Below are 14,217 nucleotides of genomic sequence, written 5' to 3'. Positions count from 1 at the left end.
TGCTTATTTTGACACCAGCCCAACACTAGGGCAGGTTGGCTCATTGTGGCTAATCAGAGTAGCAGGACCCAACAGGCCCATCCCCAGGAACTGCCTGAGGACATGGTGACTATGTTGTGGTCACATGTTTCACAGCGGCATAGCAATGGGGTAGTACGCCTTGGCTCGTTGGTCTAGGGGTATGATTCTCGCTTTGGGTGCGAGAGGTCCCGGGTTCAAATCCCGGACGAGCCCGTCTCTCGCTTTGCTTCTTGTTGCTGCTACACTATGAAACATTCATGTCAGTCTTGTCAGAGACATGCGCAGGTCCACATGTAAACGCGTGGCCGGTTAGCTCAGTTGGTTAGAGCGTGGTGCTAATAACGCCAAGGTCGCGGGTTCGATCCCCGTACGGGCCAAGTGTTTTATTCTACCTCCTCTGGCTGACCGCTTTAATGGTGTGATTTCTCATGGACATTTCTGCCACATAAGCCGTTCGGGCCGAAATAGCTCAGTTGGGAGAGCGTTAGACTGAAGATCTAAAGGTCCCTGGTTCGATCCCGGGTTTCGGCAATCAGGGGCAATTCTTAAGGTTTTGTTTAGCCGACTCACTGCGGCTTACCTGACAGACCCTGTCCGAGTGTCCTTTTCTCCGTGACCCAGGGAGTCAGGTGCAAACGCAAACCGTGGTTCCATGGTGTAATGGTTAGCTCTCTGGACTCTGAATCCAGCGATCCGAGTTCAAATCTCGGTGGGACCTATTGGATGTTTTGTGGTTTCCCAGCAGAACCGTGTCCAAGGGAACAGTGTTTGTTACCCCGGGAACAGTGTTTGTTACCCCCAAAACAATCGCCCGCCCTTTAAGCCTTTCTACCAGAGCACTCAGGCTGTAGACGAAAAAGGAGTTAATTCAAGCAACATTGAGCACTGTTTTCTGTTCACCCTGACGGTGGGCCAACAAGACACAATGTGCCAAATTTCAGCAACCACAAGCACATTACAAGGAAGCAAATTAAACATGTATGAAACCTTAGGATAAATGAAAAATCCATCGACGTTTTGGCTAAAGAAAACACACAGCTCATGTGTACAGGCCAAAGGAAACACACAGCTCACATGTACAATCTGATAATGAAATGCAATAAAAATACCTTACCAGAAATGACAGGAAGACAAATGAACATAGAAAGAAAGTGATTCCAATTTTTAATGGCAACAAAACGCTCTTGGAATGTAAAGCTCCATGTTGCTTTGTGAAGTAACATCCTTATAGAAGACGTTCATGTGTGTGCTCAGGTGCCATACTGAGGACCGACACTGGGACCTGTTGGCTTTTTGAGGCAAAATGTAAAATCTGGAGCCAAAGTGAAGCCCTTTTCTGCAAGTCTGAACCGCAGAAGCACCCACAGAGAGGGCACGCCGCGGGTCTGTAACATCAGAAAATTTAGCAACAAGTGTCAACCACGTGGAGAATGTGGGCATCGATCCCGCTACCTCTCGCATGCTAAGCGAGCGCTCTACCATTTGAGCTAATTCCCCTTACGCCTAACGCGTGACTGCTTTGGCTTTTTGGAAGCTGGCTGCTACGTGCTGGAAAAATGTTTCCCAGGGGGCCGGTGGGGTTGCCCGATTGGCTCGTTGGTCTAGGGGTATGATTCTCGCTTAGGGTGCGAGAGGTCCCGGGTTCAAATCCCGGACGAGCCCACCTCTGAACTCGTCTCTCGGAGCTTTAACGCACAACACCATTGTGTATGGCAGTCCGGGCAGTAGAGGGACGTCAGAGGCGCCTCTGCCTTTGGGATTTCCATGTAGATACCGTGTCCGAGGCGGTCTGGGTGTAGAATCACCTAGACGATCCCTTTATGCTTTCTGCCAGAGGGCTTGGCTCGTTGGTCTAGGGGTATGATTCTCGCTTTGGGTGCGAGAGGTCCCGGGTTCAAATCCCGGACGAGCCCGTCTCTCGCTTTGCTTCTTGTTGCTGCTACACTATGAAACATTCATGTCAGTCTTGTCAGAGACATGCGCAGGTCCACATGTAAACGCGTGGCCGGTTAGCTCAGTTGGTTAGAGCGTGGTGCTAATAACGCCAAGGTCGCGGGTTCGATCCCCGTACGGGCCAAGTGTTTTATTCTACCTCCTCTGGCTGACCGCTTTAATGGTGTGATTTCTCATGGACATTTCTGCCACATAAGCCGTTCGGGCCGAAATAGCTCAGTTGGGAGAGCGTTAGACTGAAGATCTAAAGGTCCCTGGTTCGATCCCGGGTTTCGGCAATCAGGGGCAATTCTTAAGGTTTTGTTTAGCCGACTCACTGCGGCTTACCTGACAGACCCTGTCCGAGTGTCCTTTTCTCCGTGACCCAGGGAGTCAGGTGCAAACGCAAACCGTGGTTCCATGGTGTAATGGTTAGCTCTCTGGACTCTGAATCCAGCGATCCGAGTTCAAATCTCGGTGGGACCTATTGGATGTTTTGTGGTTTCCCAGCAGAACCGTGTCCAAGGGAACAGTGTTTGTTACCCCGGGAACAGTGTTTGTTACCCCCAAAACAATCGCCCGCCCTTTAAGCCTTTCTACCAGAGCACTCAGGCTGTAGACGAAAAAGGAGTTAATTCAAGCAACATTGAGCACTGTTTTCTGTTCACCCTGACGGTGGGCCAACAAGACACAATGTGCCAAATTTCAGCAACCACAAGCACATTACAAGGAAGCAAATTAAACATGTACGAAACCTTAGGATAAATGAAAAATCCATCGACGTTTTGGCTAAAGAAAACACACAGCTCATGTGTACAGGCCAAAGGAAACACACAGCTCACATGTACAATCTGATAATGAAATGCAATAAAAATACCTTACCAGAAATGACAGGAAGACAAATGAACATAGAAAGAAAGTGATTCCAATTTTTAATAGCAACAAAACGCTCTTGGAATGTAAAGCTCCATGTTGCTTTGTGAAGTAACATCCTTATAGAAGACGTTCATGTGTGTGCTCAGGTGCCATACTGAGGACCGACACTGGGACCTGTTGGCTTTTTGAGGCAAAATGTAAAATCTGGAGCCAAAGTGAGGTTGCCCGATTGTCTCGTTGGTCTAGGGGTATGATTCTCGCTTAGGGTGCGAGAGGTCCCGGGTTCAAATCCCGGACGAGCCCACCTCTAAACTCGTCTCTCGGAGCTTTAATGCACAACACCATTGTGTATGGCAGTCCGGGCAGTAGAGGGACGTCAGAGGCGCCTCTGCCTTTGGGATTTCCATGTAGATACCGTGTCCGAGGCGGTCTGGTGTAGAATCACCTAGACGATCCCTTTATGCTTTCTGCCAGAGGGCTTGCTGTTTTAACAAACGATGAGTTAATTTCAAGCAACACAATTGACTCAATATGAAAAATGAACCAGGCTATTCGTCCTACTCCCTCCTGGCCAGGAAAGGCAAAGCATCCTGTCTACTGGGCCTGGGTAGGTACCCTGATGTGCCTGAAGCTATGAGAGTTAAATATAGAACCAGGCTAGTGATGCATGGTGTCCAATTTAGTTTACGGATGATTCATCAGAATTTTCTCCCAATCTAAAATCAACACTTGGAAAATGTGATAAAGACATGGCTTCTTAGATGTTACTTGACGTTACAACGTACACTAAGTATTGGGATGCCCCTTCTAATAAAGATGTTTGGGGCAACACAGTGGCCATCCCAAACAGAGCACTGTTGTCTCACAGCAAGAAGGTCTCCTGTTCAAGCCCTGGCTGGGTCAGGAGGCCATTCTGTGTGGAGTTTACATGTTCCCCTTGAGTCAACGTGGAATTACTCTGGGCACTGCGTTATTGGGTTTCCTTCCACAGTACAAAAACTATACACACCTTGATCTATACACAGACACATACCGAGGGAAGGGCAATTTGACATCTCCAATTCACCTAACCTGCATTTCTGGCGTTGCCAATAACCAGTTCTCGCCATGAATATACCCATAGATGCTGAAATGGCGTTAAGAATAAATTAACATGTTTAACTATTCCAGTTTTTCCAAACAAAACAAATATTAATGCTGTACAATACAGACCTTGTCACAGTACTTTGTTTCCATCTATGCTGCAGCAGTTTTGCAAAAAGGGCTTTTTCTGTGCAGAAATGACTGTGAGCCTGGGAACAAATCATTGATAGGATTGGGTGATGAGTGTTTGGCTCAGAGCCTGTAAGTCATAACAAAGGTGTTCAGCTGGGTACAGGTCTGGGATTTATGCAGACCAGTCAAGTTCTTTCACACCATTTCAAATTTCAAGCAATTAACATGTACTTATATCGATAAGTGCTTATTTTGACACCAGCCCAACACTAGGGCAGGTTGGCTCATTGTGGCTAATCAGAGTAGCAGGACCCAACAGGCCCATCCCCAGGAACTGCCTGAGGACATGGTGACTATGTTGTGGTCACATGTTTCACAGCGGCATAGCAACGAGGTAGTACGCCTTGGCTCGTTGGTCTAGGGGTATGATTCTCGCTTTGGGTGCGAGAGGTCCCGGGTTCAAATCCCGGACGAGCCCGTCTCTCGCTTTGCTTCTTGTTGCTGCTACACTATGAAACATTCATGTCAGTCTTGTCAGAGACATGCGCAGGTCCACATGTAAACGCGTGGCCGGTTAGCTCAGTTGGTTAGAGCGTGGTGCTAATAACGCCAAGGTCGCGGGTTCGATCCCCGTACGGGCCAAGTGTTTTATTCTACCTCCTCTGGCTGACCGCTTTAATGGTGTGATTTCTCATGGACATTTCTGCCACATAAGCCGTTCGGGCCGAAATAGCTCAGTTGGGAGAGCGTTAGACTGAAGATCTAAAGGTCCCTGGTTCGATCCCGGGTTTCGGCAATCAGGGGCAATTCTTAAGGTTTTGTTTAGCCGACTCACTGCGGCTTACCTGACAGACCCTGTCCGAGTGTCCTTTTCTCCGTGACCCAGGGAGTCAGGTGCAAACGCAAACCGTGGTTCCATGGTGTAATGGTTAGCTCTCTGGACTCTGAATCCAGCGATCCGAGTTCAAATCTCGGTGGGACCTATTGGATGTTTTGTGGTTTCCCAGCAGAACCGTGTCCAAGGGAACAGTGTTTGTTACCCCGGGAACAGTGTTTGTTACCCCCAAAACAATCGCCCGCCCTTTAAGCCTTTCTACCAGAGCACTCAGGCTGTAGACGAAAAAGGAGTTAATTCAAGCAACATTGAGCACTGTTTTCTGTTCACCCTGACGGTGGGCCAACAAGACACAATGTGCCAAATTTCAGCAACCACAAGCACATTACAAGGAAGCAAATTAAACATGTACGAAACCTTAGGATAAATGAAAAATCCATCGACGTTTTGGCTAAAGAAAACACACAGCTCATGTGTACAGGCCAAAGGAAACACACAGCTCACATGTACAATCTGATAATGAAATGCAATAAAAATACCTTACCAGAAATGACAGGAAGACAAATGAACATAGAAAGAAAGTGATTCCAATTTTTAATAGCAACAAAACGCTCTTGGAATGTAAAGCTCCATGTTGCTTTGTGAAGTAACATCCTTATAGAAGACGTTCATGTGTGTGCTCAGGTGCCATACTGAGGACCGACACTGGGACCTGTTGGCTTTTTGAGGCAAAATGTAAAATCTGGAGCCAAAGTGAGGTTGCCCGATTGTCTCGTTGGTCTAGGGGTATGATTCTCGCTTAGGGTGCGAGAGGTCCCGGGTTCAAATCCCGGACGAGCCCACCTCTAAACTCGTCTCTCGGAGCTTTAATGCACAACACCATTGTGTATGGCAGTCCGGGCAGTAGAGGGACGTCAGAGGCGCCTCTGCCTTTGGGATTTCCATGTAGATACCGTGTCCGAGGCGGTCTGGTGTAGAATCACCTAGACGATCCCTTTATGCTTTCTGCCAGAGGGCTTGCTGTTTTAACAAACGATGAGTTAATTTCAAGCAACACAATTGACTCAATATGAAAAATGAACCAGGCTATTCGTCCTACTCCCTCCTGGCCAGGAAAGGCAAAGCATCCTGTCTACTGGGCCTGGGTAGGTACCCTGATGTGCCTGAAGCTATGAGAGTTAAATATAGAACCAGGCTAGTGATGCATGGTGTCCAATTTAGTTTACGGATGATTCATCAGAATTTTCTCCCAATCTAAAATCAACACTTGGAAAATGTGATAAAGACATGGCTTCTTAGATGTTACTTGACGTTACAACGTACACTAAGTATTGGGATGCCCCTTCTAATAAAGATGTTTGGGGCAACACAGTGGCCATCCCAAACAGAGCACTGTTGTCTCACAGCAAGAAGGTCTCCTGTTCAAGCCCTGGCTGGGTCAGGAGGCCATTCTGTGTGGAGTTTACATGTTCCCCTTGAGTCAACGTGGAATTACTCTGGGCACTGCGTTATTGGGTTTCCTTCCACAGTACAAAAACTATACACACCTTGATCTATACACAGACACATACCGAGGGAAGGGCAATTTGACATCTCCAATTCACCTAACCTGCATTTCTGGCGTTGCCAATAACCAGTTCTCGCCATGAATATACCCATAGATGCTGAAATGGCGTTAAGAATAAATTAACATGTTTAACTATTCCAGTTTTTCCAAACAAAACAAATATTAATGCTGTACAATACAGACCTTGTCACAGTACTTTGTTTCCATCTATGCTGCAGCAGTTTTGCAAAAAGGGCTTTTTCTGTGCAGAAATGACTGTGAGCCTGGGAACAAATCATTGATAGGATTGGGTGATGAGTGTTTGGCTCAGAGCCTGTAAGTCATAACAAAGGTGTTCAGCTGGGTACAGGTCTGGGATTTATGCAGACCAGTCAAGTTCTTTCACACCATTTCAAATTTCAAGCAATTAACATGTACTTATATCGATAAGTGCTTATTTTGACACCAGCCCAACACTAGGGCAGGTTGGCTCATTGTGGCTAATCAGAGTAGCAGGACCCAACAGGCCCATCCCCAGGAACTGCCTGAGGACATGGTGACTATGTTGTGGTCACATGTTTCACAGCGGCATAGCAACGAGGTAGTACGCCTTGGCTCGTTGGTCTAGGGGTATGATTCTCGCTTTGGGTGCGAGAGGTCCCGGGTTCAAATCCCGGACGAGCCCGTCTCTCGCTTTGCTTCTTGTTGCTGCTACACTATGAAACATTCATGTCAGTCTTGTCAGAGACATGCGCGGGTCCACATGTAAACGCGTGGCCGGTTAGCTCAGTTGGTTAGAGCGTGGTGCTAATAACGCCAAGGTCGCGGGTTCGATCCCCGTACGGGCCAAGTGTTTTATTCTACCTCCTCTGGCTGACCGCTTTAATGGTGTGATTTCTCATGGACATTTCTGCCACATAAGCCGTACGGGCCGGAATAGCTCAGTTGGGAGAGCGTTAGACTGAAGATCTAAAGGTCCCTGGTTCGATCCCGGGTTTTGGCAATCAGGGGCAATTCTTAAGGTTTTGTTTAGCCGACTCACTGCGGCTTACCTGACAGACCCTGTCCGAGTGTCCTTTTCTCCGTGACCCAGGGAGTCAGGTGCAAAAGCAAACCGTGGTTCCATGGTGTAATGGTTAGCACTCTGGACTCTGAATCCAGCGATCCGAGTTCAAATCTCGGTGGGACCTATTGGATGTTTTGTGGTTTCCCAGCAGAACCGTGTCCAAGGGAACAGTGTTTGTTACCCCGGGAACAGTGTTTGTTACCCCCAAAACAATCCCCCGCCCTTTAAGCCTTTCTACCAGAGCACTCAGGCTGTAGACGAAAAAGGAGTTAATTCAAGCAACATTGAGCACTGTTTTCTGTTCACCCTGACGGTGGGCCAACAAGACACAATGTGCCAAATTTCAGCAACCACAAGCACATTACAAGGAAGCAAATTAAACATGTACGAAACCTTAGGATAAATGAAAAATCCATCGACGTTTTGGCTAAAGAAAACACACAGCTCATGTGTACAGGCCAAAGGAAACACACAGCTCACATGTACAATCTGATAATGAAATGCAATAAAAATACCTTACCAGAAATGACAGGAAGACAAATGAACATAGAAAGAAAGTGATTCCAATTTTTAATGGCAACAAAACGCTTTTGGAATGTAAAGCTCCATGTTGCTTTGTGAAGTAACATCCTTATAGAAGACGTTCATGTGTGTGCTCAGGTGCCATACTGAGGACCGACACTGGGACCTGTTGGCTTTTTGAGGCAAAATGTAAAATCTGGAGCCAAAGTGAAGCCCTTTTCTGCAAGTGTGAACCACAGAAGCACCCACAGAGAGGGCACGCCGCGGGTCTGTTACATCAGAGAATTTAGCAACAAGTGTCAACCACGTGGAGAATGTGGGCATCGATCCCGCTACCTCTCGCATGCTAAGCGAGCGCTCTACCATTTGAGCTAATTCCCCTTACGCCTAACGCGTGACTGCTTTGGCTTTTTGGAAGCTGGCTGCTACGTGCTGGAAAAATGTTTCCCAGGGGGCCGGTGGGGTTGCCCGATTGGCTCGTTGGTCTAGGGGTATGATTCTCGCTTAGGGTGCGAGAGGTCCCGGGTTCAAATCCCGGACGAGCCCACCTCTAAACTCGTCTCTCGGAGCTTTAACGCACAACACCATTGTGTATGGCAGTCCGGGCAGTAGAGGAATGTCAACGAGGGACGTCAGAGGCGCCTCTGCCTTTGGGATTTCCATGTAGATACCGTTTCCGAGGCGGTCTGGGTGTAGAATCACCTAGACGATCCCTTTCTGCCAGAGGGCTTGCTGTTTTAATAAAACGATGAGTTAATTTCAAGCAACACAATTGACTCAACATGAAAAATGAACCAGGCTATTCGTCCTACTCCCTCCTGGCCAGGAAAGGCAAAGCATCATGTCTACTGGGCCTGGGTAGGTACCCTGATGTGCCTGAAGCTATGAGAGTTAAATATAGAACCAGGCTAGTGATGCATGGTGTCCAATTTAGTTTACGGATGATTCATCAGAATTTTCTCCCAATCTAAAATCAACACTTGGAAAATGTGATAAAGACATGGCTTCTTAGATGTTACTTGACGTTACAACGTACACTAAGTATTGGGATGCCCCTTCTAATAAAGATGTTTGGGGCAACACAGTGGCCATCCCAAACAGAGCACTGTTGTCTCACAGCAAGAAGGTCTCCTGTTCAAGCCCTGGCTGGGTCAGGAGGCCATTCTGTGTGGAGTTTACATGTTCCCCTTGAGTCAACGTGGAATTACTCTGGGCACTGCGTTATTGGGTTTCCTTCCACAGTACAAAAACTATACACACCTTGATCTATACACAGACACATACCGAGGGAAGGGCAATTTGACATCTCCAATTCACCTAACCTGCATTTCTGGCGTTGCCAATAACCAGTTCTCGCCATGAATATACCCATAGATGCTGAAATGGCGTTAAGAATAAATTAACATGTTTAACTATTCCAGTTTTTCCAAACAAAACAAATATTAATGCTGTACAATACAGACCTTGTCACAGTACTTTGTTTCCATCTATGCTGCAGCAGTTTTGCAAAAAGGGCTTTTTCTGTGCAGAAATGACTGTGAGCCTGGGAACAAATCATTGATAGGATTGGGTGATGAGTGTTTGGCTCAGAGCCTGTAAGTCATAACAAAGGTGTTCAGCTGGGTACAGGTCTGGGATTTATGCAGACCAGTCAAGTTCTTTCACACCATTTCAAATTTCAAGCAATTAACATGTACTTATATCGATAAGTGCTTATTTTGACACCAGCCCAACACTAGGGCAGGTTGGCTCATTGTGGCTAATCAGAGTAGCAGGACCCAACAGGCCCATCCCCAGGAACTGCCTGAGGACATGGTGACTATGTTGTGGTCACATGTTTCACAGCGGCATAGCAATGAGGTAGTACGCCTTGGCTCGTTGGTCTAGGGGTATGATTCTCGCTTTGGGTGCAAGAGGTCCCGGGTTCAAATCCCGGACGAGCCCGTCTCTCGCTTTGCTTCTTGTTGCTGCTACACTATGAAACATTCATGTCAGTCTTGTCAGAGACATGCGCAGGTCCACATGTAAACGCGTGGCCGGTTAGCTCAGTTGGTTAGAGCGTGGTGCTAATAACGCCAAGGTCGCGGGTTCGATCCCCGTACGGGCCAAGTGTTTTGTTCTACCTCCTCTGGCTGACCGCTTTAATGGTGTGATTTCTCATGGACATTTCTGCCACATAAGCCGTTCGGGCCGAAATAGCTCAGTTGGGAGAGCGTTAGACTGAAGATCTAAAGGTCCCTGGTTCGATCCCGGGTTTCGGCAATCAGGGGCAATTCTTAAGGTTTTGTTTAGCCGACTCACTGCGGCTTACCTGACAGACCCTGTCCGAGTGTCCTTTTCTCCGTGACCCAGGGAGTCAGGTGCAAACGCAAACCGTGGTTCCATGGTGTAATGGTTAGCTCTCTGGACTCTGAATCCAGCGATCCGAGTTCAAATCTCGGTGGGACCTATTGGATGTTTTGTGGTTTCCCAGCAGAACCGTGTCCAAGGGAACAGTGTTTGTTACCCCGGGAACAGTGTTTGTTACCCCCAAAACAATCGCCCGCCCTTTAAGCCTTTCTACCAGAGCACTCAGGCTGTAGACGAAAAAGGAGTTAATTCAAGCAACATTGAGCACTGTTTTCTGTTCACCCTGACGGTGGGCCAACAAGACACAATGTGCCAAATTTCAGCAACCACAAGCACATTACAAGGAAGCAAATTAAACATGTACGAAACCTTAGGATAAATGAAAAATCCATCGACGTTTTGGCTAAAGAAAACACACAGCTCATGTGTACAGGCCAAAGGAAACACACAGCTCACATGTACAATCTGATAATGAAATGCAATAAAAATACCTTACCAGAAATGACAGGAAGACAAATGAACATAGAAAGAAAGTGATTCCAATTTTTAATAGCAACAAAACGCTCTTGGAATGTAAAGCTCCATGTTGCTTTGTGAAGTAACATCCTTATAGAAGACGTTCATGTGTGTGCTCAGGTGCCATACTGAGGACCGACACTGGGACCTGTTGGCTTTTTGAGGCAAAATGTAAAATCTGGAGCCAAAGTGAAGCCCTTTTCTGCAAGTGTGAACCGCAGAAGCACCCACAGAGAGGGCACGCCGCGGGTCTGTAACATCAGAGAATTTAGCAACAAGTGTCAACCACGTGGAGAATGTGGGCATCGATCCCGCTACCTCTCGCATGCTAAGCGAGCGCTCTACCATTTGAGCTAATTCCCCTTACGCCTAACACGTGACTGCTTTGGCTTTTTGGAAGCTGGCTGCTACGTGCTGGAAAAATGTTTCCCAGGGGGCCGGTGGGGTTGCCCAATTGGCTCGTTGGTCTAGGGGTATGATTCTCGCTTAGGGTGCGAGAGGTCCCGGGTTCAAATCCCGGACGAGCCCACCTCTAAACTCGTCTCTCGGAGCTTTAACGCACAACACCATTGTGTATGGCAGTAGAGGGACGTCAGAGGCGCCTCTGCCTTTGGGATTTCCATGTAGATACCGTGTCCGAGGCGGTCTGGTGTAGAATCACCTAGACGATCCCTTTATGCTTTCTGCCAGAGGGCTTGCTGTTTTAACAAACGATGAGTTAATTTCAAGCAACACAATTGACTCAATATGAAAAATGAACCAGGCTATTCGTCCTACTCCCTCCTGGCCAGGAAAGGCAAAGCATCCTGTCTACTGGGCCTGGGTAGGTACCCTGATGTGCCTGAAGCTATGAGAGTTAAATATAGAACCAGGCTAGTGATGCATGGTGTCCAATTTAGTTTACGGATGATTCATCAGAATTTTCTCCCAATCTAAAATCAACACTTGGAAAATGTGATAAAGACATGGCTTCTTAGATGTTACTTGACGTTACAACGTACACTAAGTATTGGGATGCCCCTTCTAATAAAGATGTTTGGGGCAACACAGTGGCCATCCCAAACAGAGCACTGTTGTCTCACAGCAAGAAGGTCTCCTGTTCAAGCCCTGGCTGGGTCAGGAGGCCATTCTGTGTGGAGTTTACATGTTCCCCTTGAGTCAACGTGGAATTACTCTGGGCACTGCGTTATTGGGTTTCCTTCCACAGTACAAAAACTATACACACCTTGATCTATACACAGACACATACCGAGGGAAGGGCAATTTGACATCTCCAATTCACCTAACCTGCATTTCTGGCGTTGCCAATAACCAGTTCTCGCCATGAATATACCCATAGATGCTGAAATGGCGTTAAGAATAAATTAACATGTTTAACTATTCCAGTTTTTCCAAACAAAACAAATATTAATGCTGTACAATACAGACCTTGTCACAGTACTTTGTTTCCATCTATGCTGCAGCAGTTTTGCAAAAAGGGCTTTTTCTGTGCAGAAATGACTGTGAGCCTGGGAACAAATCATTGATAGGATTGGGTGATGAGTGTTTGGCTCAGAGCCTGTAAGTCATAACAAAGGTGTTCAGCTGGGTACAGGTCTGGGATTTATGCAGACCAGTCAAGTTCTTTCACACCATTTCAAATTTCAAGCAATTAACATGTACTTATATCGATAAGTGCTTATTTTGACACCAGCCCAACACTAGGGCAGGTTGGCTCATTGTGGCTAATCAGAGTAGCAGGACCCAACAGGCCCATCCCCAGGAACTGCCTGAGGACATGGTGACTATGTTGTGGTCACATGTTTCACAGCGGCATAGCAACGAGGTAGTACGCCTTGGCTCGTTGGTCTAGGGGTATGGTCCCGGGTTCAAATCCCGGACGAGCCCGTCTCTCGCTTTGCTTCTTGTTGCTGCTACACTATGAAACATTCATGTCAGTCTTGTCAGAGACATGCGCAGGTCCACATGTAAACGCGTGGCCGGTTAGCTCAGTTGGTTAGAGCGTGGTGCTAATAACGCCAAGGTCGCGGGTTCGATCCCCGTACGGGCCAAGTGTTTTGTTCTACCTCCTCTGGCTGACCGCTTTAATGGTGTGATTTCTCATGGACATTTCTGCCACATAAGCCGTTCGGGCCGAAATAGCTCAGTTGGGAGAGCGTTAGACTGAAGATCTAAAGGTCCCTGGTTCGATCCCGGGTTTCGGCAATCAGGGGCAATTCTTAAGGTTTTGTTTAGCCGACTCACTGCGGCTTACCTGACAGACCCTGTCCGAGTGTCCTTTTCTCCGTGACCCAGGGAGTCAGGTGCAAACGCAAACCGTGGTTCCATGGTGTAATGGTTAGCTCTCTGGACTCTGAATCCAGCGATCCGAGTTCAAATCTCGGTGGGACCTATTGGATGTTTTGTGGTTTCCCAGCAGAACCGTGTCCAAGGGAACAGTGTTTGTTACCCCGGGAACAGTGTTTGTTACCCCCAAAACAATCGCCCGCCCTTTAAGCCTTTCTACCAGAGCACTCAGGCTGTAGACGAAAAAGGAGTTAATTCAAGCAACATTGAGCACTGTTTTCTGTTCACCCTGACGGTGGGCCAACAAGACACAATGTGCCAAATTTCAGCAACCACAAGCACATTACAAGGAAGCAAATTAAACATGTACGAAACCTTAGGATAAATGAAAAATCCATCGACGTTTTGGCTAAAGAAAACACACAGCTCATGTGTACAGGCCAAAGGAAACACACAGCTCACATGTACAATCTGATAATGAAATGCAATAAAAATACCTTACCAGAAATGACAGGAAGACAAATGAACATAGAAAGAAAGTGATTCCAATTTTTAATAGCAACAAAACGCTCTTGGAATGTAAAGCTCCATGTTGCTTTGTGAAGTAACATCCTTATAGAAGACGTTCATGTGTGTGCTCAGGTGCCATACTGAGGACCGACACTGGGACCTGTTGGCTTTTTGAGGCAAAATGTAAAATCTGGAGCCAAAGTGAAGCCCTTTTCTGCAAGTGTGAACCGCAGAAGCACCCACAGAGAGGGCACGCCGCGGGTCTGTAACATCAGAGAATTTAGCAACAAGTGTCAACCACGTGGAGAATGTGGGCATCGATCCCGCTACCTCTCGCATGCTAAGCGAGCGCTCTACCATTTGAGCTAATTCCCCTTACGCCTAACACGTGACTGCTTTGGCTTTTTGGAAGCTGGCTGCTACGTGCTGGAAAAATGTTTCCCAGGGGGCCGGTGGGGTTGCCCAATTGGCTCGTTGGTCTAGGGGTATGATTCTCGCTTAGGGTGCGAGAGGTCCCGGGTTCAAATCCCGGACGAGCCCACC

At 47.3% G+C, this 14,217-nt stretch overlaps 29 non-coding genes across 29 annotated transcripts; all 29 read left to right on the top strand.

The window, feature by feature from the left end:
• The first annotated feature begins 162 nt into the window (after nt 1-162).
• Nucleotides 163-234, top strand: trnap-ugg (transfer RNA proline (anticodon UGG)). Its single transcript has one exon. It is a non-coding gene; the product is annotated as a tRNA-Pro (tRNA).
• Nucleotides 235-324: 90 nt separating this feature from the next.
• On the top strand, nt 325-398 carry trnai-aau (transfer RNA isoleucine (anticodon AAU)). The gene has a single exon. It is a non-coding gene; the product is annotated as a tRNA-Ile (tRNA).
• Nucleotides 399-479: 81 nt separating this feature from the next.
• trnaf-gaa (transfer RNA phenylalanine (anticodon GAA)) lies at nt 480-552 on the top strand. Its single transcript has one exon. It is a non-coding gene; the product is annotated as a tRNA-Phe (tRNA).
• A 115-nt stretch (nt 553-667) lies between these two features.
• Nucleotides 668-739, top strand: trnaq-cug (transfer RNA glutamine (anticodon CUG)). Its single transcript has one exon. It is a non-coding gene; the product is annotated as a tRNA-Gln (tRNA).
• An 872-nt stretch (nt 740-1,611) lies between these two features.
• trnap-agg (transfer RNA proline (anticodon AGG)) lies at nt 1,612-1,683 on the top strand. The gene has a single exon. It is a non-coding gene; the product is annotated as a tRNA-Pro (tRNA).
• Nucleotides 1,684-1,862: 179 nt separating this feature from the next.
• Nucleotides 1,863-1,934, top strand: trnap-ugg (transfer RNA proline (anticodon UGG)). Its single transcript has one exon. It is a non-coding gene; the product is annotated as a tRNA-Pro (tRNA).
• Nucleotides 1,935-2,024: 90 nt separating this feature from the next.
• trnai-aau (transfer RNA isoleucine (anticodon AAU)) lies at nt 2,025-2,098 on the top strand. The gene has a single exon. It is a non-coding gene; the product is annotated as a tRNA-Ile (tRNA).
• An 81-nt stretch (nt 2,099-2,179) lies between these two features.
• Nucleotides 2,180-2,252, top strand: trnaf-gaa (transfer RNA phenylalanine (anticodon GAA)). The gene has a single exon. It is a non-coding gene; the product is annotated as a tRNA-Phe (tRNA).
• A 115-nt stretch (nt 2,253-2,367) lies between these two features.
• trnaq-cug (transfer RNA glutamine (anticodon CUG)) lies at nt 2,368-2,439 on the top strand. Its single transcript has one exon. It is a non-coding gene; the product is annotated as a tRNA-Gln (tRNA).
• A 621-nt stretch (nt 2,440-3,060) lies between these two features.
• On the top strand, nt 3,061-3,132 carry trnap-agg (transfer RNA proline (anticodon AGG)). The gene has a single exon. It is a non-coding gene; the product is annotated as a tRNA-Pro (tRNA).
• Nucleotides 3,133-4,450: 1,318 nt separating this feature from the next.
• trnap-ugg (transfer RNA proline (anticodon UGG)) lies at nt 4,451-4,522 on the top strand. The gene has a single exon. It is a non-coding gene; the product is annotated as a tRNA-Pro (tRNA).
• Nucleotides 4,523-4,612: 90 nt separating this feature from the next.
• trnai-aau (transfer RNA isoleucine (anticodon AAU)) lies at nt 4,613-4,686 on the top strand. The gene has a single exon. It is a non-coding gene; the product is annotated as a tRNA-Ile (tRNA).
• An 81-nt stretch (nt 4,687-4,767) lies between these two features.
• trnaf-gaa (transfer RNA phenylalanine (anticodon GAA)) lies at nt 4,768-4,840 on the top strand. The gene has a single exon. It is a non-coding gene; the product is annotated as a tRNA-Phe (tRNA).
• Nucleotides 4,841-4,955: 115 nt separating this feature from the next.
• trnaq-cug (transfer RNA glutamine (anticodon CUG)) lies at nt 4,956-5,027 on the top strand. The gene has a single exon. It is a non-coding gene; the product is annotated as a tRNA-Gln (tRNA).
• A 621-nt stretch (nt 5,028-5,648) lies between these two features.
• trnap-ugg (transfer RNA proline (anticodon UGG)) lies at nt 5,649-5,720 on the top strand. The gene has a single exon. It is a non-coding gene; the product is annotated as a tRNA-Pro (tRNA).
• Nucleotides 5,721-7,038: 1,318 nt separating this feature from the next.
• On the top strand, nt 7,039-7,110 carry trnap-ugg (transfer RNA proline (anticodon UGG)). The gene has a single exon. It is a non-coding gene; the product is annotated as a tRNA-Pro (tRNA).
• A 90-nt stretch (nt 7,111-7,200) lies between these two features.
• Nucleotides 7,201-7,274, top strand: trnai-aau (transfer RNA isoleucine (anticodon AAU)). The gene has a single exon. It is a non-coding gene; the product is annotated as a tRNA-Ile (tRNA).
• Nucleotides 7,275-7,355: 81 nt separating this feature from the next.
• Nucleotides 7,356-7,428, top strand: trnaf-gaa (transfer RNA phenylalanine (anticodon GAA)). The gene has a single exon. It is a non-coding gene; the product is annotated as a tRNA-Phe (tRNA).
• A 115-nt stretch (nt 7,429-7,543) lies between these two features.
• trnaq-cug (transfer RNA glutamine (anticodon CUG)) lies at nt 7,544-7,615 on the top strand. Its single transcript has one exon. It is a non-coding gene; the product is annotated as a tRNA-Gln (tRNA).
• Nucleotides 7,616-8,487: 872 nt separating this feature from the next.
• trnap-agg (transfer RNA proline (anticodon AGG)) lies at nt 8,488-8,559 on the top strand. The gene has a single exon. It is a non-coding gene; the product is annotated as a tRNA-Pro (tRNA).
• Nucleotides 8,560-9,885: 1,326 nt separating this feature from the next.
• On the top strand, nt 9,886-9,957 carry trnap-ugg (transfer RNA proline (anticodon UGG)). Its single transcript has one exon. It is a non-coding gene; the product is annotated as a tRNA-Pro (tRNA).
• A 90-nt stretch (nt 9,958-10,047) lies between these two features.
• On the top strand, nt 10,048-10,121 carry trnai-aau (transfer RNA isoleucine (anticodon AAU)). Its single transcript has one exon. It is a non-coding gene; the product is annotated as a tRNA-Ile (tRNA).
• An 81-nt stretch (nt 10,122-10,202) lies between these two features.
• On the top strand, nt 10,203-10,275 carry trnaf-gaa (transfer RNA phenylalanine (anticodon GAA)). Its single transcript has one exon. It is a non-coding gene; the product is annotated as a tRNA-Phe (tRNA).
• A 115-nt stretch (nt 10,276-10,390) lies between these two features.
• trnaq-cug (transfer RNA glutamine (anticodon CUG)) lies at nt 10,391-10,462 on the top strand. The gene has a single exon. It is a non-coding gene; the product is annotated as a tRNA-Gln (tRNA).
• Nucleotides 10,463-11,334: 872 nt separating this feature from the next.
• On the top strand, nt 11,335-11,406 carry trnap-agg (transfer RNA proline (anticodon AGG)). Its single transcript has one exon. It is a non-coding gene; the product is annotated as a tRNA-Pro (tRNA).
• A 1,449-nt stretch (nt 11,407-12,855) lies between these two features.
• On the top strand, nt 12,856-12,929 carry trnai-aau (transfer RNA isoleucine (anticodon AAU)). The gene has a single exon. It is a non-coding gene; the product is annotated as a tRNA-Ile (tRNA).
• An 81-nt stretch (nt 12,930-13,010) lies between these two features.
• Nucleotides 13,011-13,083, top strand: trnaf-gaa (transfer RNA phenylalanine (anticodon GAA)). The gene has a single exon. It is a non-coding gene; the product is annotated as a tRNA-Phe (tRNA).
• A 115-nt stretch (nt 13,084-13,198) lies between these two features.
• Nucleotides 13,199-13,270, top strand: trnaq-cug (transfer RNA glutamine (anticodon CUG)). The gene has a single exon. It is a non-coding gene; the product is annotated as a tRNA-Gln (tRNA).
• An 872-nt stretch (nt 13,271-14,142) lies between these two features.
• On the top strand, nt 14,143-14,214 carry trnap-agg (transfer RNA proline (anticodon AGG)). Its single transcript has one exon. It is a non-coding gene; the product is annotated as a tRNA-Pro (tRNA).
• Nucleotides 14,215-14,217: the final 3 nt, after the last annotated feature.

This window comes from Paramisgurnus dabryanus, chromosome 19, assembly GCF_030506205.2.
Source record: "Paramisgurnus dabryanus chromosome 19, PD_genome_1.1, whole genome shotgun sequence".
Taxonomy (NCBI): domain Eukaryota; kingdom Metazoa; phylum Chordata; class Actinopteri; order Cypriniformes; family Cobitidae; genus Paramisgurnus; species Paramisgurnus dabryanus.
The sequence above is the reverse complement of the archived record's forward strand: the minus strand, read 5'-3'. Positions and strand labels throughout refer to the sequence as shown.